The sequence below is a fragment of the Protopterus annectens genome, chromosome 6.part1 (genome assembly GCF_019279795.1).
Source record: "Protopterus annectens isolate FY-2018-M chromosome 6.part1, PAN1.0, whole genome shotgun sequence".
NCBI lineage: Eukaryota > Metazoa > Chordata > Ceratodontiformes > Protopteridae > Protopterus > Protopterus annectens.
The window spans coordinates 507,419,747-507,444,855 of NC_056738.1; the positions used below are offsets into that span (position 1 = coordinate 507,419,747).

General features: G+C 39.0%; 1 protein-coding gene across 1 annotated transcript in view; it reads left to right on the forward strand.

Moving 5' to 3' along the window:
* Positions 1–25,109, forward strand: part of PARD3B (par-3 family cell polarity regulator beta) — a 5,075,916-nt gene that overhangs the window by 2,701,913 nt on the left and 2,348,894 nt on the right. The window lies entirely within an intron of this gene.

Sequence of the window (25,109 nt, forward strand, 5' to 3'; positions counted from 1 at the left end):
TTATTACTTTGTCACTGAAATTATAATTCCTTAGTACTGCTTTACACTGTCATATGCTTTCTGTACACCACCCATTACTACCTTTCTCATCCCTCTCCTCTCACTACTGTAGAATTCCTTTATTATCAGCAGCATTCCTTTAGCTTGTTTTTCTTTTCCTTTGTGCAATCCATCCAATCTCCTTAGATAACCTCACTTGTATCATTTTCATAAGAATTTTATCATTCATATTTCTAAATGTTATAGGTCACCGGTTAGTTATTAACATCATCTCTCTCACTTTCTCTCCACTCTCTCTCTTTGCTTTCCTCTTAAAAAATACATTTTGTAACACTCCAACATATATCTTCACTTTCCACACTTTCGTTTAACCATTCATTTAATGTATTCACAAACACAATCTTTTCTTTCCCTGATATCTTATGAAAATCATGCCCTAAAACATGGCCTGGAGAGTTACTTTCTTTAATTGAATTTAATATTGTGTTAACTCTTCTATTATTATCTCATCCTTCAGTTAATTTTCCTCTTCTCTCTTTTTCCCCTCTCGTGCATTTTCTTCACATACTTCACCACTACTACTAAAAATAGCTTCCTGTCAAGTATTTCTCTCTCTTCATTTCTCATGCTTTCCAATTTCCTTCCTATTATTTTATACTTTTACCTAGGAACAGTGTCCCCGCTTCTTCTTTGAGTTTAGACACTCACTTCTGCTTATAAATAAAGTCCTTTACCTTTTCCTTATTTTTTCTCATAAATCTCTTTCTGTACCCTAAAATTCTCTTCACCCCAAGCATTCTTAATACTTTTTAACTGCTTACCTATACTTTTTCGCTTAAGTCCCTTATTTCCCTTTCTGCCCTCATAAAAACCTTTTTTATATTTCCACTTAAATATCAGTCACTATTCTGCCCAGTTTATACAAAATGGGTTCTTCTTCATCATCCCCCACAGCTCTTCTTTCTTCTTTCATTGCATTTGTATCTACTATACTTTGTCAATTTCTTAATCCCTTTGCCTTTATTAATATATATATATATATATATATATATATATATATATATATATATTTTTTTTTTTTTTTTTTTTTTACTCTTCTCCAGTTCTGGTCCATACCTCCATAAAGTCAGGAAAGCCCACTCTCTGTTTTGTTTCCTGTAATCCTTCTGATAATAAGGAACCAATTTTTGTTGTACTGCTTTACTTTGTATAAGTAAACTGCCTGTCTTTGCTTGACCTTAACTTCCCCATTTTCATCACATCCCTACACATACTGATGTTTTTCCTTGTGTTACAGTTAATACCTCATGTTATTAATATGTCCACATTCAGTCACATATTTTTAAAAGTCTTTTAACAACTCTATCCTTTTTCCTATCACCACATAAGCATGTACCACAGTAAGCCTAGACACCCCTAGTCTGCCTTCTCACATCTGCAACAAGTACCCTTCTTGGAATACTATTGTCATATTTAGCAATTTAAACGTTTCTTTCAACAGAAATAAAATTCCTTAGCAGGCATCATTACCTTGGTTTAATTCAACCTCCCCCACAAGGCTTTAATTTAGTCTTTTTGCGCTTGTGATACCAGTCTCACATAATGTTTGAATTTGCTTCCTTGTAAAGTTTTCTAACTGCATTTCTTTTAAAGCTGACATTCAGTGTCATAATGGAAAAATGTCCTTTCCCTTTCTTTGACCTTCCTAATTTCAACTTTCTTTTTCTGATTCTAGTTCCTGTTGGATTTGCTCATTCTTCCTCCGTACTATCCCCACCTTCCTCTACATCCTTTTGTAACTCTTCACAGTTATGTGGGAATGTCATGTTCATGCTCCTCTTCCTGTTCCTCCACTTCACTCCCTTTCTCATCCCTTCTTCACCTTCATCTTCATTATCACTTACTCGGTTACCCCTTCCCTGTTTTCACCTTGAACCACAGTATTTCTTTCTTTGCAAAAACTTTTTCCTTTTCTAATAATAGAGGACAGTCAAAAGTGGCCTGTTTCATTAGATTTTCAACATTTTGCCCCACAGTTTTTAACTGAATGCCCTTTTTATCCACATTGTGCATTTCTTTTCTTTGGACATGCTTGAACTAAACATTTGTCTTTCTCACAGAAGCATGCGTTAGTCTGTCCCCACATTTCTCCTTTATACAACAGTATTAGATTTCATATCATAGAGTCATAAAATGTGCAAGACAACTGGACCATGTGACCATTGATATCTTGCCATTACCCACCCTTAGATCTTACCTCCTTTTCAAGGAGCGATAGGCCAATCATACAGGGGGTGAATTTATGAAATCCCATCCACTTACTATTCTCCTTAAAGGAAGATAGTGCGTCATGCTGCTTGATTTGGAGAGGAAGTTTGTTGCAGAGACGGGGTAGTCATTGCATGGCAGGTCTGCCTTTTCACTGTTTGAGTGACAGTTCCTTCTTTCAGAGTTAATGCAACCCATACTTCCCATTGTTCGACTTATTTCAAGTCCATTTCTTCAACAGCAGCAGATCTAAACTGCAGAATCAGTTTTTTTGTATTAAAGTTCTTAGTTGAAAAAGTATAAGCATTCCAGGGCTCATAAAAATCTTTAACATGGTAGAGTCTTACATATTTTTCTCAGTAAAGGTAGTCCCTTTTCTCTTGGGCTTTCTCCACCTCCCCTTTTCCCGTAGTGTGTGCGGGTGTTTGTACATGTGTGTGTGTTTGCAAGACTGTCTGCTAAAGATGTGCAGTCAGAAGATGCCCCATTCCGACTCTCACAAGCAGTGTGTTTATTGCTTAGGTGAGAGTCACCTGGAGGTTGAATGTGACATTTGTGCTGCATTCACCCCCAGGGCTCTCATGGTTCACAGGAACAAGTTGCTTTTGACGGGCCTAACTAAGGGGGGGTCATTCAGCTTCCAGCTCCCTCTCTAAGATGCCTGTTGATCCTAAAAGAAAGACTTCATCTTCTTCCTGTAAAGAATCCCCTTCAAAAAAGCCAAGGTTCTCAGATCGCAGATTGCTGGATCTGACCCCAGCCTCTTTGGCTTTGGATCTGGGCTCTTCCACTCAGATCTGATCATTCTGTCAGATCCAAGGTGTTGGAGGTCCTCAGATTCTTACTGAGAGCAAACCTTCTTCAGATCTGACCCATCTGTCGGATCCGGTTATGGTGTTGACTAAAGCATCAGATCCATTGAGGACTTTTGATCTGATGATTCTTTTTGATCCACTGGTCATTGATAGCTCCCCCTCAAGGTCTGAGAGCTCAGATCAGAGGCATAGGAGTTTGTCTCCCTCCCAAGATCACAGAGTATTGACCGGTTCTCCAGCAAGGTCGGGACATTCACCTGTATCTTCCAAAAGTTTGCTCCCCACAGATATGGATAAGGTGGTGATAATGAGTTTCCTCAAGGCCCAAATTGAGTTGGGCTTGTTACCATCCCTGGCTCAGTTGCCTAGGGGACCTTCTTCATCTGTGGGACTTCACTTTCCTCATCCAACATGTCCAGGTTTGGATCACCAGGATCAGAGCATTCCCTGTGAGAGGCCAATGGTGTCAGGTATCCCTTTTTTTCTGACCCCATCAGAGTCCCTGGTGGGCTCTGTTTTGTTGCCCTTGGAACTTGCTGCACCTTGGCCCCGCATGGTCTGTGCTGGTTCCAGGGTGTGGGATCGGCCCATAGTTTTCGGATTGTTCCCTCCCCTTGGGGGCCTCTGCACTGGACTGCTCGGGCCCGATATTGTCTGGAGACATCATTGCTGTGCCAGGTGCTCTCCTTCCTTTCCTGGTGGCTGTGGCCATCTGAGAGGAGAGGGGGGCCTCTTCCAGTTCATCAGCCTTCCAGGTGGCAGAGAAGACCTTCTCCGGCTGGGTGGTTACTTTTCCTTCATCTCTAGGACCTCCCCAGCCCCTCTCAACTTTAGGCAGTGAGGCCTCATCATCATTCCAGGTTCACCCCTCCCATGAGCACCTTCAGACAGGCATTACCCCACTCGGGGTCCCTACTCTTCCAAGTCCTCCCCAGAGACCACTGTGGAGGAACCTCTTTGGAAGAAGATGTGCAAGTGGAGGCACTTGGACTCCCCTAGAGAGTCCCTCACTGAGGACATGGATTTTGAGGAGGGAGACGGGTCCCCTAAACTTCTGTCTGAGTAAGTGCCCTTTGGGGACATCCTTGAAATTCTCAAACAAAGTGGCAGTCGTTCTTCGCCCACCCCATTTTCAGAGGAAACAGTGTTCCTGAAGTCCTATGGGATGGGCCCATTTTCTGCCTGGGTTTCCCACCCCCCTGCCAATGAGCTCATGGAACTCATTGTCGACAAGGTGTGGAAGGAGTCGGACACAGTGGAACCAGTCCCCAAAAAGGCTGATGAATTTCTCTTTCCCCCCAAAGATAAGACCTTTTGTAGTAAGGGTGTCTCTATTGATGCCATCGTGGTGGCTGCAGCTACTAAGAAGGAGCTGGCCAAACAGAGCTCCATGGTCCATCCCCCAAACAGAAAGTCTCGGGCGATTGACCACTTTGGAAAGTGTATGTTTCATTCAGCTACATTTGGACTGAGAACAACCAACTAAGTGGCACATTTTTCCTGGCTTCAAAGGGATTTGGTGTAGGAACTCACCACTTCTCTTTCAGATTTACTGCCTTGGGCGAGTTTCAAATTGGTCTCTCCAAAGCTATCAACTCTAACTTCCCTGGTTAGTGCTTTGATGAGGTTGATCTCCATTGTGGCGGATGCCACATCTCAAGTGGCAGGCACAGTGGTTGCAATTAGATGGCACACCTGGCTTCGCCTTTGCGGGTTTGTGGAACCCTGTAAGCCATCTTTCACTAACGCCCCTTTTGATGAATCAACCTTGTTTGGTCCCTCCATCAAAGAGACATTGACACACAGCGAACAAAAGGGGAAGACTCTGTCTGCAGTGGGAATCAAGTTCTCTACTCCCCAGTGATTCTTTTCCAAGAATCAGAGGGGTAGTAAGAAACTTTGGTTCCACAGGAATCGGTCCTCCTTCCAAGATGCTCCACAAGAATCCTCTTCTACTGGCCAAGGTAAGGGATTCAATGGCAGATGCTGTCCCAGAGGACGAGGGGGTCCGCAGAACCAAGGCTCCAGAGAACCTTTCTCTGAGAAGCCCACTTAGCACTCCTGATGTGCTGTCTGGCTGCCCTGCCTGGTGGCAGTCGGGGGATGACTCTCCCTTCACCCACTAGCCTGGACCAAGGTATCACCTCAGATCAGTGGGTGTTAAAAATTATTGCCAGGGGTTACTTCATTCACAGTTCATTTTATTATGATGCAACTAGTATTGTTTTTATTTAGTTTAAATTGAATTAAAGACAGGTACAAAACCAGTAGGTATTATTTTATTTTATTATATAAATATGAAATATAAAGAATAAAAGATAAAAAATAATTTCAAATTGACTGACATTATTTATTTTTGACACGTGTCAGTCAACAAGCAGTCAGGTTTAGGAGCGTAGGAGTTTACAGGTTCTGTTGATCAAATAGCGGGATAGCTCGCTATTATTACGCAACTTGTCCTACATTATCATATTATGTTTTTTCAGATGCGTTAGTGATTGATGCCTATGAGAACGTTATTGTTTTAATACTAACATGTCTAAGTACTTGTTAATAGTTAAACATACAAATATGTATGTGTTTTATTTTGTTAAGTACATCTAACTGGGTATTAGACCTTTATGAAACCACTAATTGTATATATAGTGCTTTATCCAACAATGACTTTACAAGCATTACTTTTTTAAGGTTGCCATGGTAATATTTAATTAAATAATGCAACCTTCTCGGATTGGACAATGCAATGACATCATTTGTTTAAAATAAGTCCTATTTCAACATCTTGCTGTTTGTCTGATGAAGGCTTAATATTTATTTTGCCGAAAGCACTCACTTTTACTTGTATAATAAAAGCTGTTTTATTCAAGTCTGCTCTTATAGTGTTCCGTTTTGGCCTTTTACAAGGTTTTCTAGTTCGTATTTATTGTGCTTGTTTGTGGTTACTTCATTCCCCTCCAATCCAAAAAGTCTCTCCTGGATGTTCCACCCCACCAAAGGGAGTTGGCCCATCTCAAGGTCCAAGATCTTCTTCTAAAAAGAGCCATCCAGGACGTCCCAACAGAACAGTGATGTCCCGGAACTTACTCTTGATTCTTTTTGGTGCCAAAAAAACAGGGACCTGCTTCCCATTTTGGACCTCTGTGAACTGAACCTGTCGGTCAAGAAGTCCAAGTTCTGGATGGTCACTGTTCAGTCCATTCTGCCTGTTCTGTGCATGGATGACTGGATGTGCTCATTGGATCTCAAGAACGTGTACTATCATATCAAAATCGACAAACGCTCCAGGAGATACTTGGGCTTTCACGTAGGGGGCCAAGCATTACCAGTTGAGAGCCCTGCCCTTTGGACTCACCACAGCCCCCTGGGTGTTTACCAAGTGTATGGCAGTGGTTGCAGCTCACCTCTGGCTGCAAGGATTCCAGGTCTTTCCATACCTGGACGATTGGCTCCTCACTGCCCCCACAATGCATCAACTTTCAATTTCCACCAACTGTACCCTCAGTCTCTTTCAGGATCTTGGCATCACAGTAAACCTGTTCAAGTCCAATCTTTCTCTGTGTCAGAACCTAGAGTTTATCGAGGTTCTTCTGGACACAGTGTCAGAGACTGCAGCAATTTCTCTTCGCAGAATTCAGACCAGTCAGGACTATGTCCATCAATTGCTGACTCTCCATCGTCCCACAGCTCACTTAATCTTGCAGGCATTAGACTCGATGGCGACTCCCATCCAGTTAGTTCCTTTTGCCAGATATCACATGCAAGTCCTTCAGTGGACTCTGGCAGTTCAGTGGTCCACTGTGGTTCACCCCATGTCCATGACCATCAGGATCTCTCAGGTGTGCAGAAATCACCTTGTATTGTGGCTTCAAGCTCAGGATCTGATTCTAGGCAGACCATTTTGTCTTCCCCAGCCCAAGGCCTCTGTGATCACGGACACCTTCCTGTTGGTGTGGAGGTGGGGCACTTTCGAGGAAGGACAGGTCAAGGCATGTGGTCCCCTATAAAGACAGAATTGCACATAAATGTCCTGAAGATGAGAGCAGTCCTTCTAATGTGGCAAGCCTTTCAGGAGTGTCTCCCTGTCGGGATTATAGCAGCTCAAACAAACAACATGGCGGTGGTCTGGTACATCACCAAGCAAGGGAGAACATGGTCTTACCCTCTGTGCTGAGAGGTCATGAGAGTGTGGGAGTTGGTGATATCTTCCAGGTGCTTTCTTTGTGCATACATTTCCAGTAGTTCCAGCATGTTGGCCGACAAACTCAGTAGCTCTATCCTGAGTCCTCACAAGTGGTCCCTGAATCCATCAGTGGTACATTGGATATTCAGCTGTTGGGATCTACCTTGGCTATCTTTTTGCCTCCCCAGTCAACCACAAATGCAGCAAATCTCAAATCTTTCAAATCTAGGTGCTTAGGATTTCCCTCTCCCCCCGCCGCCCCCTTGGTGACTTGGTGTGACTTTGTTTGAACTCTACAGTTCCCTACAAAACGGTGTCTACAGGACTGCAATCAGTTTCTCTCAACATTTAAACAGATTGAACTCTACAGTTCCCTACAAAACGGTGTCTACAGGACTGCAATCAGTTTCTCTCAACATTTAAACAGATTGAACTCTACAGTTCCCTACAAAATGGTGTCTACAGGACTGCAATCAGTTTCTCTCAACATTTAAACAGAGTAGGTTACACACAAAAAGCATTTGTTAAGCTTTCACTTACAGTGCTTTGTAATTAAGCAGGTCACCATATTGGTCAACCATAGGGCTCTTGGTTTCTACTTGAGTGGTTGCCTCCTTCCCCTGTAACTGTAGTAAATTGACTCTTACATTAGAGCTGTAATACTTACCTTATAGCTTTAGGACACCTTAGGAAACCTTGTAAACTGCAATAGCCCCGCTATGTTTGCCCTCGCTACGCTCGGGCTCTCTTCGCTCCCCTCCCGCCCCCAGTACCTCTTTATTTATAGTACTATAGCCACTCCCCACTTTCTAGATCCTATCTGCTTTCATCTGGGATAATTCCACCCACCCCTATTCTACTACCTACATTTAATAGCACCTATTAGCTTTCATCTGGCATTCTCCCATCCCCCCTTCCAGTACCTTTACCTCACCACTCTATCTTCTGGTGTTGCATCACCAGGTAAAACAGTTCCTTCACTCACTAGCTGAATCACATATAATGATATACTCCTCTTTACTACCCCTCTTATTCACACCATACCTCCTTACCTTGTATGAAAACCAGTTTCTTACAGGATTTCAGGTCCCAAAAGGCCATACTATCACCCCAGCTGTAAATCCTTCCACCTTCAACCATACTTATAGTACCAGATCATATCCAACATCGTGTTCAGTCCATCAACATCTCAACCCCAGGCACATTAGCTCTAGATCCAAACACTACCACAAACTAATAAACAAATTCCTGAAGTTCATCACCAAGTATAGACTCAACCTAATACTTGGTGGTGATATTTACCCCAACCCTGACCCACTCACCTCAGATACACATACCCCCTCTTCTTGTAATCTAAGCTATAAACCTACAATTAATAGGCCAACTAACTCTCTCCTAGTCTGTCATCTCAGTATTAGAAGCATTAATAACAAGGTACATGAATTGCATGCACTTCTGGATGTCCACTCCCCTGAGATTCTCTGTTTATCTGAAACCTGGTTAAAATCTAACACTAAAGACAATGAAGTGTTACCACCTGGGTACAACATACACAGGCTGGATCGTGCTTTGAGGAAGGGGAGTGGGGTAGCTGTACTCTATAAATCTGAGTTGAATGTCACCATAGATGTAATACAACCTCCTCAGATTAATAACCCTGAGATTCTTGCCACCAAATTGCAACTTAATAAAAATAAATGCATTAATATCATTTGAATGTACATTCCCCCAGGTAACAATATATCTACATTTGAAGATATCCAGCACTGGTTATCATGTCACTACCCCCAAGAAACCCTACTACTTGGAGACTTTAACATAGACTGGGGCACCTGTTCCTTAGAATCCCCAACCACCCATATTAACCTGCATGCATTTACACAAATCATATCCACCCCTACCAGGATAGGTAAACCCAACCAAACAGAAAGTATACTTGACTGGGTACTCATAAACAGTCACCCCCAACTGTACACCTGTGGTACCCTCCTTAATGGCCTAAGCGATCACCTTCTCACATATGTAATTAAGCACAAAACCATTAATTCCCAACAACCCTTACTCAGAAAGGTTAGAAACAATAAAAGCTTTGACCCTGCCAAATTCCAACAAGAACTAAACTCATGTAATTGGTCTATTCTAAAACAACCTCCCCTTAGAGGAGGCAGTAGCATACTTTAACAACAAATTCCTTGAGATCCTTGATTTGCATGCACCTGTTCGTTCAAAGAGAACCAAGGCAAAAACTGCACCATGGCTTTCTATAGAGTCTAAACTCAAAATTACCCTTAGAAACAAAGCATGGGCTTTATGGCATTCTTCTAAAGACCCTCAAGATCACATTAAATACAGGCAATCCAGGAACGAAACCAAAAAATCAATTTTACAAGACAAAAAACAATACTACTGTAATTTACAGACAGTAAATCAAAATAACCCTCAGAAGTTTTGGGCAGGTTTAAATAATCTACTACATCCTGGACAAACTTCAACCCCAATCCCTGCTGCTACTATTGATAAAACCCCTGAAGATGTTTCTGATAGTTTTTACCAATTCTTTACTGAGACAATTCAAGCCCTAGCTAGCCAACTACCTCCTAGCTCCCCTGGTCCTGAAAGTAGCACTCCTAGAAACCTACTTGCGTTCAGCTACCAACCAGTCGCCACTTCACTTATCCGTACCTTGATCAAAAAATTAAAACCCACTACACTTTCTGCTGATCAACTCCCTGCCGAGTACCTACAAAAATCAGCTGATGCTATTGCTTACCCCGTCTCAATACTAATCAATCGAACCATAGTAGAAGCTAAAATTCCCACCATCTGGAAAATATCCTATGTAATCCCACTTCACAAAGGAGGCAGCTCTACTGAATTCTCCAGTTATATGCCAATAGCTATACTCTTTCCACTTGCAAAGATTATGGAAAAATGTATTCATAGACAACTCATGCACCACCTAATCCAAAATCGCCTTATGGCAGACACTCAGCATGGCTTCCGTCCTCATCACAGCACTACTTCAGCCCTCCTAGCCTTTACTAACACCATAAACCATAACCGCAACAATAATTATATATCCTCAGCCCTCTTTTTGGATCTTTCCAAGGCATTCGATGTGGTTGATCACCAACTTTTAATCCACACCCTGCAAACATTCTGTCTAGATACTGGAGCCCTCCAATGGTTTCAGTCCTACCTGAATGGTCGACAGCAGGCTGTCCTCTGGCAGAACAAACTCTCTAACCTTCTACCTAACACCCTCGGAGTACCACAAGGCTCTATATTAGGGCCCTTGCTGTTCTCCATCTTCATTAACGACCTTTATACTGTCATCCCAAAAGTCAGCTGTATCCAATATGCTGATGACTCTACTCTGATTTGCTCAGCCACATCTCCAGTAGAGTTATGGTCAGCTACCCAGACCACCTTTAATACAATAGAAAACTGGCTTTCTGAACATCGTCTGATCCTAAATCCCAAAAAAACTAAAATGCTGTTATTTTCACCAACACGTAGATCTACCACTTTCACCTTTACCATAAAAATCAAATGATGACACAATAATCTCCTTGACGCATCTATAAAACTATTAGGTGTCATCATAGACAATAATCTCAAATTTGACCTACATGTTAACCAAACTATCAAAACCATCAATAAAAAACTAGGGTCACTTTACAGAATAAAAGCCTTCCTAACCCCTCCAGCTAAAATTGCTATAGCTCGCTCTCACCTTCTTTCAACCCTTCTGTATGCATCCCCTCTAATCTCGAATTTGAACAAGACTGTCCTTAACAAACTCTCAATTTGCTACAACCACATTTCCAGGTTTGCCACTGGGCTGCCTTTTAGGACACATCATTGCATCAATCTAAATCAGCTTGGTTGGCTTGAACTACCTAGCCTAATCCAGTATAACCAACTGATTATGGCCTCTAAAATCCTCTATAATCCGGACAATATTCCTGCACTTAAAAATATTATCACCCCCTATAACAATCCTAGACCGCTTCGATCCTCTAACAAACTACTAATTCAGACTAGCAAAATTAATAACACAGCCGGTGATTCTCTCTTTGCAAACTCTGTAAGTAGATCCTGGAACTCTCTTCCAGCTGATATTACCTTACTTTCCACCTTCGGTCAATTTAAAACTAGACTCAAACAACATTTGTCACTTAACTGGCTATGTCAGTGTATCAAGCCTGGCTAACTAGAATGTGAAAAAATCTGTTAACCAGTTTACTGTGTAATTTAATTTAATTTAATCCTGACTTGTGCTCAGGACTAACTGTAACCTGTGGAACTTGTTTAACTTGCTTACTTATGTAATCTCGGTAAATAGTCTGTTTGTAATATGTAATGCTGGTATTATGTAATGCTGTATCTGCTTACCCTTGGAGCTTTTCTCCCCGGGCCTCCGCTGAAAATGGACATGCATCCAGTCGGACTATCCCGGTCAACAAATGTAAAATAAAATAAAATAAAAATAAACTACTTTGCCCCAATCCCCCCAACAGGGAAGTCACCCAGGGATGCTCAGGTACATGATTGGCCATCAGGACTTTTATATTTTTACCCACCAACTCCCCTCATTCCAAAAGTTTTCCAGAAAGCCCGTCACCTGAAGACTCCTCTCATCCTCATTGCCCCCTTTTGGCCTCATCAGGCATGGTTCTATCTGCTTTGGTTTCATCTGAAATATCCTCCCTGGATGTTGGATTCTGCCCCGTATCTCATTTCCCATCCTTGGGGACTTCTTCCCAACCTCCAGTCTCTTCATGTATGTGGTTCCTCCAGTTCTGATGATCCTTTCCCAATACAGGCTTCCATCTCTGGTGAAGAATATTATCTTAGCCTCTCAGAAACTGTTTACCAAGAAGGTATATTCTAGTAAATGGAAACGGTTTTCAGTTTGGGCCAGACAAAGAAATCTAGACCCTTTTCAGCCCCTTTTCCTGACTTTCTGTTGTTCTTGGCTTCTCTTTTTCAGGAGGAGGCTAGTTTCTCCACGATTAAACTCCAGTTGGTGGCCATCTCTAATTTCCATTTGAATGAGGGTCCCACCTTATCTTTCAGGCTGTGCAAGATTTTTCTCAGAGGGGTCTTTCTCTTTAGACCTCCTATCAAAGATCCCTCCCCACCATGGGATTTAACTCTGGTGTTGCAGTCTTTGATACAAAAGCCCTTTGAGCCTGCAGCATCTTATCTTAAATTTCTACCCTGGAAGATGGCTTTCTTGGTGGCTATTACTTCTGCCAAGAGAGTTTCTGAGTTGCAGGCTCTCAGCATTACCCCCTTCTATGGTCTTCCACAATGACAGGGTGTATCTCAGGACTAATCCTTCGTTCATTCCAAAGATAGTTTTGGAGGCCAGTCTTAACCAATCTGTCCAGCTTCTTGTGTTTTTCCCTAATTACTCTAATAAGAGGGAATATACATTAAGATTGTTTGGACGTCTATGCTTTTATCTTAAAAGGACTGAAGAATTTTGGAAGTTGGATCAGCTCTTTGTAGCCTTTTCTCAGGCCAGAAAACGTCTGGTTGTTATCAAGGTATCGATTTCCCAATGGATCGCCAGTTGTATTTCCTACATTTACGATAGCAAGCACATGGAACTTTCTAGACCACTTAAAGCACACTCTACTAGGTCTGTGGCTACATCTTGCCCTGCCTTGGCTAAGCCTTCATTGGATGAGATTTGTGCTGCTGCTACTTGGGCTAACCCCCACACCTTTTTTTCCCACTATAAGTTGGATTTGGTGTCTAGGAACAGGGCTTCCTTTGGTTCCTCTGTGCTCCAGCATATCCTTCCTTGAGGCCTCCCAGGGTTCTTTGTAGCTGGGGACTCTAACCCATCCGTGATGAATAATGACATGGATAGCACCAGATAAAGACTTATGTACTTACCATAATCTGTGCTATCCAGTGTCATTATTCATCACATTCCCACCCTATTTCCCCCTTCCTTCTGGAGATCTGGTAGATGTGGAGGGATAATTTCTCTTGAGTTTTTAGTATTATGGGCAGTCTCTGCTGCTTTTTCACTGTCCATTAAACCCAGTCTGAGGGTTGTAGGTCAGCAGGGGATTATGGGAAGGGGAGGAGCTTGAGCTCTGGATCTGCCCTTCAGTTGCCGGCTCGGATCTGAGGTCAGTGGATAATGACACTGGATAGCGCAGATGCCAAGTTATAGTAAGTGCATAACTCTTTTTTTTTTTTTTTCTTTTTTCTTTCTTCTGTCAGCTTATAGGTAACCGTGGGAATCCCTTTGTTTCTCATTTGGTCCATATCTCCTACCTAACTAGTACAGAGTGCCTATGTATTATGCCAAACATCCTCCTTGGGGGACTTGTACACCCCCAAATGTGTATGCCTGAAGATTTCAGTAGAAACTCCATGTTCCAGTTACACAAAAAAACGCTGACAAGCAACTGCAACCAAAAGTTCCCAAAAGCTGTAAATCCAATAAAACCTCCGCTCGGACAGTGAGGATAACACCAGAACTTTATTCACAAAAGTGGTAAAAACATATAGCGAAATTCAAAAGCACATAAATAATCCAGAGTCAGGTTAAGCGCTTTCATCCACGATGAAGGCAGATTTCATCAGAACCAATGACTGTAACATAATACACTCCTTATAAAGCAATTTAGGCGCCAAAAAACTAAATGCAAGACAATACAGTGTTAAATGTTAACACAAATACAAATGTCTGATGAGTTAAAAAGTGGCTGAGGTATTTTAAATATTTGAGGAAATGCAATTGCTAAAGATAAAACAATGAATTAAGTAAATTAAAAATGAATTAATTAGTGCATATTTAATGCGTACCTAGATGCACTGACTAACAATTGTGAGGACTATCAAGAAAAAGTGACAGTAATAAAACAAATAAAATATCAGTAATAAGTAGTAATAGTAATGAGTAATAATAAATATTAATAAATATAAATACGTTGATGAATTGTAAGACATAATGATGTGTAGAAACAATGTAAATATACAATATAAATATATTTAAATAATTATGTATAAGTAGATATGTGAAAAGATGAATAAGTAAATGTAAAAATGTTTAAAATGTTTAGAATGTTTAAAATATTTAAAATATTTAAAAACATTTGTGGCATAATTATAAGCTTAAAATGGAAAATGAGGATGTTGAACTAAGCATCTAATAAAAGAAAAAGTTTGATGCTAATAAAATCATTAAGCCCAGGACTAGTTGTGGCATCACATAGTATTTGCCACTTACTTTCCAACAAGGCAAGATATGTTTTCCAATTACCCCCTAGAGCAGTGTAACTTATGTGGTCAATAATACTAAAAAGGAAAGAGTGTTCAGGACCTCTATCTAAAATGTGCTTACTCAAAGCATTTTTGGGGTCCTGTTTTTTAATTTTATATAAGTGTTCATAGATTCTTGTTTTGAATTTCCTCTCGGTCTTACCAATGTAGTATGCGTCACATAAAGTACATGTAGCTACATAAACTACTCTAGGGGTATTACAGTTCCCTGCCATACTATGTAAGTAGGTGTTAACAATATTGTTTAACCTTATGACCTTGGCGTTGTTGATGTTTCTGCATTGATTACATGTACCACACTTTGTTGTTGATGTGAGTCTTTTTCCACCCTTCATCTTGTCTTTAGTACTTTCCAACATGTTTTTAATGTTAATAGAGGTCTTAAAAACAAACTTAGGTAGTGGGCCAGCTATGTCACTAACCTCATCGGATGTAGTTATAAGGTTCCAATGTTTAATGAGTATGTCTTTAATGAAATCCGTGTAGGGGCTGAACATGAGTACACAAACATTTCTGTTGTTATGTTCATCTTTTTTAGTTTGCATAAATGGTTTTCCTAACAAGGGTGGGTATTTGTGACCCCATTCCTTCTTAACATATGTAATTGTAGGGGTGAGCATAGCCTCCGGATATCCTCTATTGATAAACATGTTGTATATAACATTCAGTTCATTTTCCATATTGTCTTTATTGGATGACATGTGTGCCGCTCGTATACATTGACCCTTAAACACACTTTTAAAGATGTGTGGCGGGTGACAACTACCGTAGAATAAATAATCATTGGAAAAAGTATCTTTTCTATAAATCCTGGACTCAAATTCCTTGTCATTGATGCTGACGAAGGTGTCTAAGTAGGAAATGCCTTTAGACTCAAACTTATAAGTGAATTTCAAGAAACTTGTCGTGTTATTCAAATAGTCTATAAAACTACTAATCAAATCAACAGGTCCATTCCAAAGGATGAATAAATCGTCGAGGTATCTGGTGTAATATACCATGTACTTATAATACTCGCTAGGAAAGACATGCTGAGATTCCCATTCTAACATGACGAGATTGGCAAACACTGGGGCACAAGAGGCCCCCATCGCAACCCCACTGCTCTGTCTAAACAGTTCCCCCTGGAACTGTAGGTAATTGTAGTCCAAAACCAATCCCATCATGTCCACTATGAGATTAATTTTATCCCAACTCAAAGCTGAATACCTCCTTAAACTATTAAAGAAATATTCTAGACCAATCTCTCTGGGGATGCTAGAAAAAAGGTCGACCACATCTACTGTTAAGAATGTCAAATCCTTTTGCCATATTAAAGGGGTCAGGTTCCCCAGAAAGTTCCAGGAATCCTTAGTCAGGTGGCTCACATTTTCATAAATATGTTTTGTCCAAGCATCAATGGTGACCCCTATATTAAAAGTTTTGGACTTGGAGCCTGAAATAATCGGCCTAAAAGGGGGCTTCTCAAGATTCTTATGTATCTTGGGGATCCCGAAGATAATGGCCATCCTAGGAAATTCTTCTCTAATAAATTCGTCAGTGTCATTTGTTATCCTGTTGTCCAATAAATATTCCTCAATAGCTAGGTCTATACGTTTGTAACCAATGTTTACCTGGTTGAGGGACACTTCCTCATAATTGCCAGTGTGGTGGGGAATGTTGTAAATTTCTTGATTGTAATCAATAGTGTTGAACAGTACAATCCCACCTCCTTTATCTGGCTTCATAATCCTAATGTCACGGTTGTCTATGATGTTGTTCAAACATTCCCTCTCTTTAAAAGTAAGATTATCTTGGTGTGAATGCACGTAATCTTTTTTAGCTTTAATATGATGATTTAACCAGTACATGTCCTTGGTTACAATTTTTTCATATTGAGCAACCGTGGGGTGGTAACTGGGAATAAATGCACTTTTTTTCTTCAATTTGTGGGTGTTGTTGTATCTATCCTGGTCACTATTCTTGTCGTTAAACTGTAAAGCCAAATTTAGTCTACGACAAAAAAAATTAATTTCCTTAATAGTATCTATAATGTTGAATCGAGCCGTTGGAATAAATTTCATCCCTTTGCTGAATAAGGAACAAAAATCTTCATTGATGTCAACTTCGGTGTAGTTATAAACATTTAAGCCTTTAGAAGTGTGTATAATTGGAAAAGTTGGCTCTCTTGTAACTACATGATGCAATTCTTGTGTCATTTTATTAAAGGTATCAGTTCCCACTGTACATGAAGTGGGACTCCTAATATGAGGTAAAGACTGTCCCAAATCATGTGACACAACTCCGTCAGAGTTTAAAATCTCCTTTTGTAAGGTTTGGGCTGGGGTGAAACCGTCCCCCTTGAAAATTCTCATCATCTTCGATTTCCCAGGAGCCTATACGGCCTCTATACGTTCTATCAGCATCCATGTGTGTGTGGGCATGTGCCTTCTTATTGTGTGGCCATACATAAGCTCTGTGTTGTCTATAGGAACCCAGATCTCTATCAATTTTCCTATCCTTTCTACTAAATGTAGTTGATGCCTTGTGTTCAGCTGTTTGAAATTGTTTGTGGTATAAATCATGCCACTTATCAAAATTTATGTCCTGAACTATATCCTCATTTAATATCTCAATTTCATTAGTGATAAGTCCCATTTTTTCATCATTATATTTCATTAATCTTTTCATAAAAGAAAAACCAAATTCGTCAAACATAATGTTAAAATCCTTAATAATACTGTCACTATATTCTAAGCCCAAGGGTAACTTGAAAAACCGTAACCCTTTGGGTACAATTTGTAAATTGATACATTGTTGTAAGTAAGCATTGTCTATCTTAATACTTTTAGCATGTAATATTTTCTTTCCCAGTGCATATATTTTTTGTTTAATAGAAACCTCTCCTGGGTTATAATTAGTCTTGTTGTGCACATAGTGAGTTTCACTTTGTTTGAAAACAACATCACAATTAATAAAATTGTCAATGTCATCAGGTTTATAACGCTTGTTAGTAGCAAGCCCTGCATAGCTTTTGTTACTCTGCCAGTTCTGTTTGTCAAATGGGCTAGATATGACTTTCTTATTAACAGTACCTTTATGAGAGTCCTGGCGTTTAGCCATGGTGGAATAAGTTTTAACCACCTCCCGGTGTTTAGGTCTGGCTCCCTGTTGATGTGTTTCGTCGTCCAAATGGAATAAACTAAAATCGAACGTGCAGTCCGCGTCCAAAGAAATGTTTAAATTGTGGTCTTGTAGTACTGCTTCTTTAATAGTGTTCCGCGTATCTTGACGCTGTGAAACCCCTTCTGAAACTGGTATATGAACGTTTGGGGGTTGTGCGTTTGGAATCTCATCCAAACTGTTGTTATTAGAACCAGCATTGCCGTTAAAAGCTGAATTCACGTTGGTAGCTGTTGAGTTGACTGGTCTGTTAGAGTCTAAAGGACAAGACTCTGTCCGGTATGTGACAGTAGACGAGAGTTTACTGACTAAGTCCAAAAGCTTGCTGATGTCAGCTTGGAGAGAATTAACCTCAGCCCTTAAAGAGACAAGTTCCTCCTTGTCCAATGAAGCGGGCGGTGATCCGGAAATATCAGCCATCAGGAGAGAGAAACCAAGAACACAAAAAACCGCTGAGAAGCAACTGCAACCAAAAGTTCCCAAAAGCTGTAAATCCAATAAAACCTCCGCTCGGACAGTGAGGATAACACCAGAACTTTATTCACAAAAGTGGTAAAAACATACAGTGAAATTCAAAAGGGGGAACTGTTTAGACAGAGCAGTGGGGTTGCGATGGAGGCCTCTTGTGCCCCAGTGTTTGCCAATCTCGTCATGTTAGAATGGGAATCTCAGCATGTCTTTCCTAACGAGTATTATAAGTACATGGTATATTACACCAGATACCGCGACGATTTATTCATCCTTTGGAATGGACCTGTTGATTTGATTAGTAGTTTTATAGACTATTTGAATAACACGACAAGTTTCTTGAAATTCACTTATAAGTTTGAGTCTAAAGGCATTTCCTACTTAGACACCTTCGTCAGCATCAATGACAAGGAATTCGAGTCCAGGATTTATAGAAAAGATACTTTTTCCAATAATTATTTATTCTACGGTAGTTGTCACCCGCCACACATCTTTAAAAGTGTGTTTAAGGGTCAATGTATACGAGCGGCACGCATGTCATCCAATAAAGACATTATGGAAAATGAACTGAATTTTATATACAACATGTTTATCAATAGAGGATATCCGGAGGCTATGCTTACCCCTACAATTACATATGTTAAGAAGGAATGGGGTCCCTTGTTAGGAAAACCATTTATGCAAACTAAAAAAGATGAACATAACAGAAATGTTTGTGTACTCATGTTCAGCCCCTACACGGATTTCATTAAAGACATACTCATTAAACATTGGAACCTTATAACTACATCCGATGAGGTTAGTGACATAGCTGGCCCACTACCTAAGTTTGTTTTTAAGACCTCTATTAACATTAAAAACATGTTGGAAAGTACTAAAGATAAGATGAAGGGTGGAAAAAGACTCACATCAACAACAAAGTGTGGTACATGTAATCAATGCAGAAACATCAACAACGCCAAGGTCATAAGGTTAAACAATATTGTTAACACCAACTTACATAGTATGGCAGGGAACTGTAATACCCCTAGAGTAGTTTATGTAGCTACATGTACTTTATGTGATGCATACTACATCAGTAAGACCGAGAGGAAATTCAAAACAAGAATCTATAAACACTTATATAAAATTAAAAAACAGGACCCCAAAAATGCTTTGAGTAAGCACATTTTAGATAGAGGTCCTGAACACTCTTTCCTTTTTAGTATTATTGACCACATAAGATACACTGCTCTAGGGGCTAATTGGAAAACATATCTTGCCTTGTTGGAAAGTAAGTGGCAAATACTATGTGATGCCACAACTAGTCCTGGGCTTAATGATTTTATTAGCATCAAACCTTTTCTTTTATTAGATGCTTAGTTCAACATCCTCATTTTCCATTTTAAGCTTATAATTATGCCACAAATGTTTTTAAATATTTTAAATATTTTAAACATTCTAAACATTTTAAACATTTTTACATTTACTTATTCATCTTTTCACATATCTACTTATACATAATTATTTAAATATATTTATATTGTATATTTACATTGTTTCTACACATCATTATGTCTTACAATTCATCAACGTATTTATATTTATTAATATTTATTATTACTCATTACTATTGCTACTTATTACTGATATTTTATTTGTTTTATTACTGTCACTTTTTCTTGATAGTCCTCACAATTGTTAGTCAGTGCATCTAGGTACGCATTAAATATGCACTAATTAATTCATTTTTAATTTACTTAATTCATTGTTTTATCTTTAGCAATTGCATTTCCTCAAATATTTAAAATACCTCAAACACTTTTTAACACATCAGACATTTGTATTTGTGTTAACATTTAACACTGTATTGTCTTGCATTTAGTTTTTTTGGCGCCTAAATTGCTTTATAAGGAGTGTATTATGTTACAGTCATTGGTTCTGATGAAACCTGCCTTCATTGCAGATGAAAGCGCTTAACCTGACTCTGGATTATTTATGTGCTTTTGAATTTTGCTATATGTTTTTACCACTTTTGTGAATAAAGTTCTGGTGTTATCCTCACTGTCCGAGTGGAGGTTTTATTAGATTTACAGCTTTTGGGAACTTTTGGTTGCAGTTCCATGTTCCAGTTAGACTGCACCCCAACCATGGACAATAAAATCTATGAATTAGTCCTTAATATGAGGCAGCTTTGCTCCTCAACAACTGTAACTTTCTCCCTGCTGAAGTCAGACTACAAGTTAATCATATTCACCATAAGACTGAAGCCTTAAGCATCTTCCAATACCTTAGAATTCAGGTATTATGTGAATGCTAATCTACTAACACTGAATGATGACCTGGCTAAATTTAAAGGCTGTTTATAACCTGGATTTATAACCTGGATTCCACACTGTTTTTGTGGAAACCTTCACTGCTGAATTCTGTTCATCTCTCTCTTTCCCCAGAGAAATAAATTGTGTCAAATTCAAACATAACCCCCGTGGCAGAACCCATATATAAACAGGCTCTATTTCTAAATTACTTACTGCAAGCAAAAATAAATCTAGCTTTCAAGATGCGAAAATGCTCTTGCTAAATTAAACAAGAAAGTCCAGACCTTGGTCAAATCAACCAAAGCCAGATATAGGAGGTAAAAATAGCCACCCATGTGAAGGATAACCACAAAGCCTTCTTTAATTATGTTAAAAATGTCAGAAACAATGCCCAGTACTGTATGGAGCTGACAGTAAATGATATCACATACTTAGACCCAGTGGACAAAGCAAATCTAATAGCAGACAAATTTAACTTGAAGTTCAACTCCCCACTCCACTCTGTTATTCTCAAATCATATACTCACACGTACACCCCCCCAATCTCCAAAGGACACATTCTCCAGGCAATATCTAAGGTTAAGAACACTTCATTTATGGGGCCAGATAACATACCAGGCTACGTGTTGATCAGTCTGAAGTATGGTTTATCTGATTCCCTACAGAAGCTATTCAGTATTGGCATGAAAAGAGGCTTCTTGCTGGATGACTGGAGGACAGCAGCAGTCATTCCCTTGCGTAAAGGTGGAGGCTTCAGTGGGTCCAGGTAATGTATAACCACAAGTCTGTCCAGTCGCATCTATAAGGCTATGAAAATGAACATTATGGTATTTATATATAAGGATATAGGTAACCTGCAGACTCAACTCAGCCTAAGCAGGATTTGGCAAGGGCAGGTCCTGCCTACTCAGTGTGGTCAACTTCTTTGAAAAAAGTTACTGAAGCAAGGGATGAGGGCAAAACAGTGCACACAGCATATCTAGACCTTGCAAAGGTATTCAGTACCATCCCACATTCAAGTATCAAATAGATGCTCCTAACTATCAGTTCCTATGTAACTTGCCTCACAAATAGGAACCAAAAAGGGCAGGTGGCTTTACCTTCTTGAAAAGACATGCCACTAGCAGTATTCCCCAGGGTTCAATTCCTCTTAGCAGTTACTACTTGGAGATCAAATCTAATGTTAAGAGATTATAGCTGACCAAGTCTGAAGTTGTCTGCAAACTTGGTGCCATTATTAACTCCTGCAAGACGGCTTATCCCAAACAAATAGCTGGTGCCAAAACTGTGAAATTAAACTGAATGCCAAGAAGTGCATCATTGTATTCTTCAGCAAGGGCAACTCCCTCTGTAACTATCATATGGACAACACACCCTGAAAATTAATTTTATAGTTGGGGATCTGGGAGCCTATGTTGACAATGAACTGATTTTTTGATCACCATTTACCACTATTGTAAGGAAGTCCTTTCTCATTGCATAGCTTGTATCTAAAGGTATTGCATCTAGATCTAGGGACGTAATGGTTGCACTATACACTACACCCATTAGGCCAATCGTTGAGTGTAATGCCTCTTTCAGTGATAGCCTTTTCAAACACTTGTCATAACTGGAGCAACTGCAAAGCTTTCTCACTAAAAAATAATCTAGGGCCTAATTCATAAAAAACTATGCAGACCATCTCAAAGCCTTGTTCCTCTTCTCATAATCATACAGGTTATCGAAATGCATCCTCTGCCTTGTGAGTAGAACTTCAACAGACCCTATTGTGCCAGACGTATTACACAGTCATAAGTCCAATGGTATCCTAAACACTTGCTCAAGGGATCTCGGTCTCCTTTGTAAAATAAATAGAACATGTTGGAGGGATGTGTATATATTACAAAAATACTGCTTCTATGGAATTGTCTTCCACTCCACATAAATCTTAGTACTTCTCTTACATTCTTCAGAAGTAATTTGGATGAATGGATGGGTAATGGTAACTTCATCCCCTTGTTTAGCATTCCCTGTCCCTTGTGAATAGGGTAAATGTGTAAATGTCCCAACATATCCTTATTTGGCCCATGTCTGAGTTATTTGTATGCAAAATAGAAGGGCTAAAATCTGCCATGGGAATATAAGACTAGACTTCTTAAGATCTTTACAGATCAGTAGTCTGTTATGAACCATGAAGTTTTCCTATTCGCTCTACAGCTTTCTCATGTGTTGTTTACCTATAGGTTGTTTACAATGCCTTCCCGCCATGTTTGTTTCTACTTTGCTACTGCTACTATATCTGCTGAAATTGTATTCTGCTTTGTGAGGTTTTTGATTCCCAGGTGCATTATTTTTACAATTGTATATATTACATAAGAGCTACCATGGTTTTTGCCATTCATCTGCATTGACAGACTGTTTTGTTCTTTCTTTATATTCTAATCTGGTAGCTATGATGAATAAACAAGTATATTTTTATGGTTTGCTTGGCAGAACTTTAATCCCAGTCAAACTTTATTTTTTAAAGTTAACTTTAAACATATTGTGATTTGTTGATCGTGTTTTCAGAAAGTAGTGCAACAACCATACAGAGTTTTTTTCCAAAATGTTTTTATCCATTTTATAACACAACTTAACAGTATAGTAACAAGAAAAAAATATATACAATGTCCAAAACAACTACAAAAAGCAATATACATAGAACACTTAATATTTCTCTAACAGATTAGACAATTTTGTCCAAGAAATTAAATGATAGGTTGTGTTGTTATTCCTTGCTTTTATAGTAGCAATCTCATTTTTAAAAATGTATTTCACAAGATAAATAAACTCAACTTTAAAGATAGGAGTAGATTGGGATTTCCATTTTTTAGTGACACATTTCCTTGCTATAGAGAGAATAGACCATAGTAAAAATGTTTGTTTTTTAGGAATGACTTCAAGAACAGGAACACTGAAAAGGATAAGGGAGTCAGAAATTATACAGTTGTCATTCCATAGAGCTTTACAAAGATATTGTCTAACCAAAATGGGGAAATTATTTTGCAATTAACAACCATATGTATCCAGTCAGCATCAGGGTATCCACATCTCCAGCATTTCATTTAATCTTTCCTGTACATTATTGATAGTCTATGTGGAATGAAAAACATCTATGTAAAAATTTCCATGTGTATCCATGCCAGAAGAGGGAAGATATGGATTCCTTCACCGAATGTAAACAAAGTTGATCTTTTTCTGAGAATACTTGTATATTAACTTCACTTGAATAATTCCAAAAAGAAACACCTGTTTTGCTAAAATTATTTCTGAGAATTTTATAAATAACAGATATGTATGATGTATTATTGGGTGAGCTATTAATAATTGTTGAGATAAAATCCAAAATTTTTAAGTTATTCTTATTATATGTCTCTAATGAGGGTACAAGCTTAGTATGTATAAAATCCTCACAAGTTTGGATGTCCAGCCAATTGCAATTTTGCAAACTATATCTGCTGATCAAATAGTCTGCAGAACTTACTTTATTAGCTGAGAAAAATTGATTCCAATATAATAGGTCACCCTTCTTAAATTCCAGCATTTTCTGAGTATCAGAATATATCAAACATTCATTTGTGTAAGCAATAGAAAACATAATTATTATTACATTCTTACTTAATTGATTAGAAAATATAAGCTTTTTAAACAACAGCAATATTTGATTTATAAGAGGTAACATAGAGTTTTTTGATGCACAAGTTACAGTTAGTTTTAAGACAACGAAGTACAACAAACAGGTGCCTATGCATAGCATTAACAAATATTCTTCAAACATTGTTTTTATTGTGTATGATTAATGAAGGTTAAGTGGAAGTACAGTAGACTCCCTCTTATCTGGCCTGTCTTTTACTGGCCATAAAATTTCTGCCATAGCCTTAGCAAAAGACAACAGAGAGGAACAACACATCTGCCTCCTCTGGGCTAAATAATGACAGATGTTTGAGTTTTACACTTCATATTCATTAGAAAAATTCATACTAACACAAAACCTGTTATTCTATCTGATTTATAACTTATAAATGCTATTTTGTATGCTTTTTCTGATTTTCTGACTAGCCATTCATTTATCCAACCTAAGGTCCAGTCCCAGCGAGACTAGATAATAGGGGTCCACTGTAATGCATAAATAAAAGCCATTGTTAAATCTGTATCAATGGGTTTCTGTACCTATAATTTTAATATATATATATATATATATATATATATATATATATATATATATATATGGTTTACTATGGGAATGTCAAATGCAGTTCAATCGAATAGTATAATGATCGAAAAAGAGCACGGAAATTGGCTGTAGCGAACATGCATAATGTCGAAAATGATATAGGCGAACGTGGATTCGATGTTTTCGACATTCGTCATTCCAGACTCTGCAGCTGCTGTAACATGATCTTCACGTCATTTCCATGACTACAGTAAACCATCACAAGTTTGCCATAGAGAAGGAATCGTACATATGTGATTCCTCACAAGTTTTACAGTAATGCCCGCAAGTAGTATTAGATTAAACAGCTGCAGATATGTTCTTGCTGATTAGTTTAACATTTTTTCATTGCTATACACCAACGTGCAGTCCCA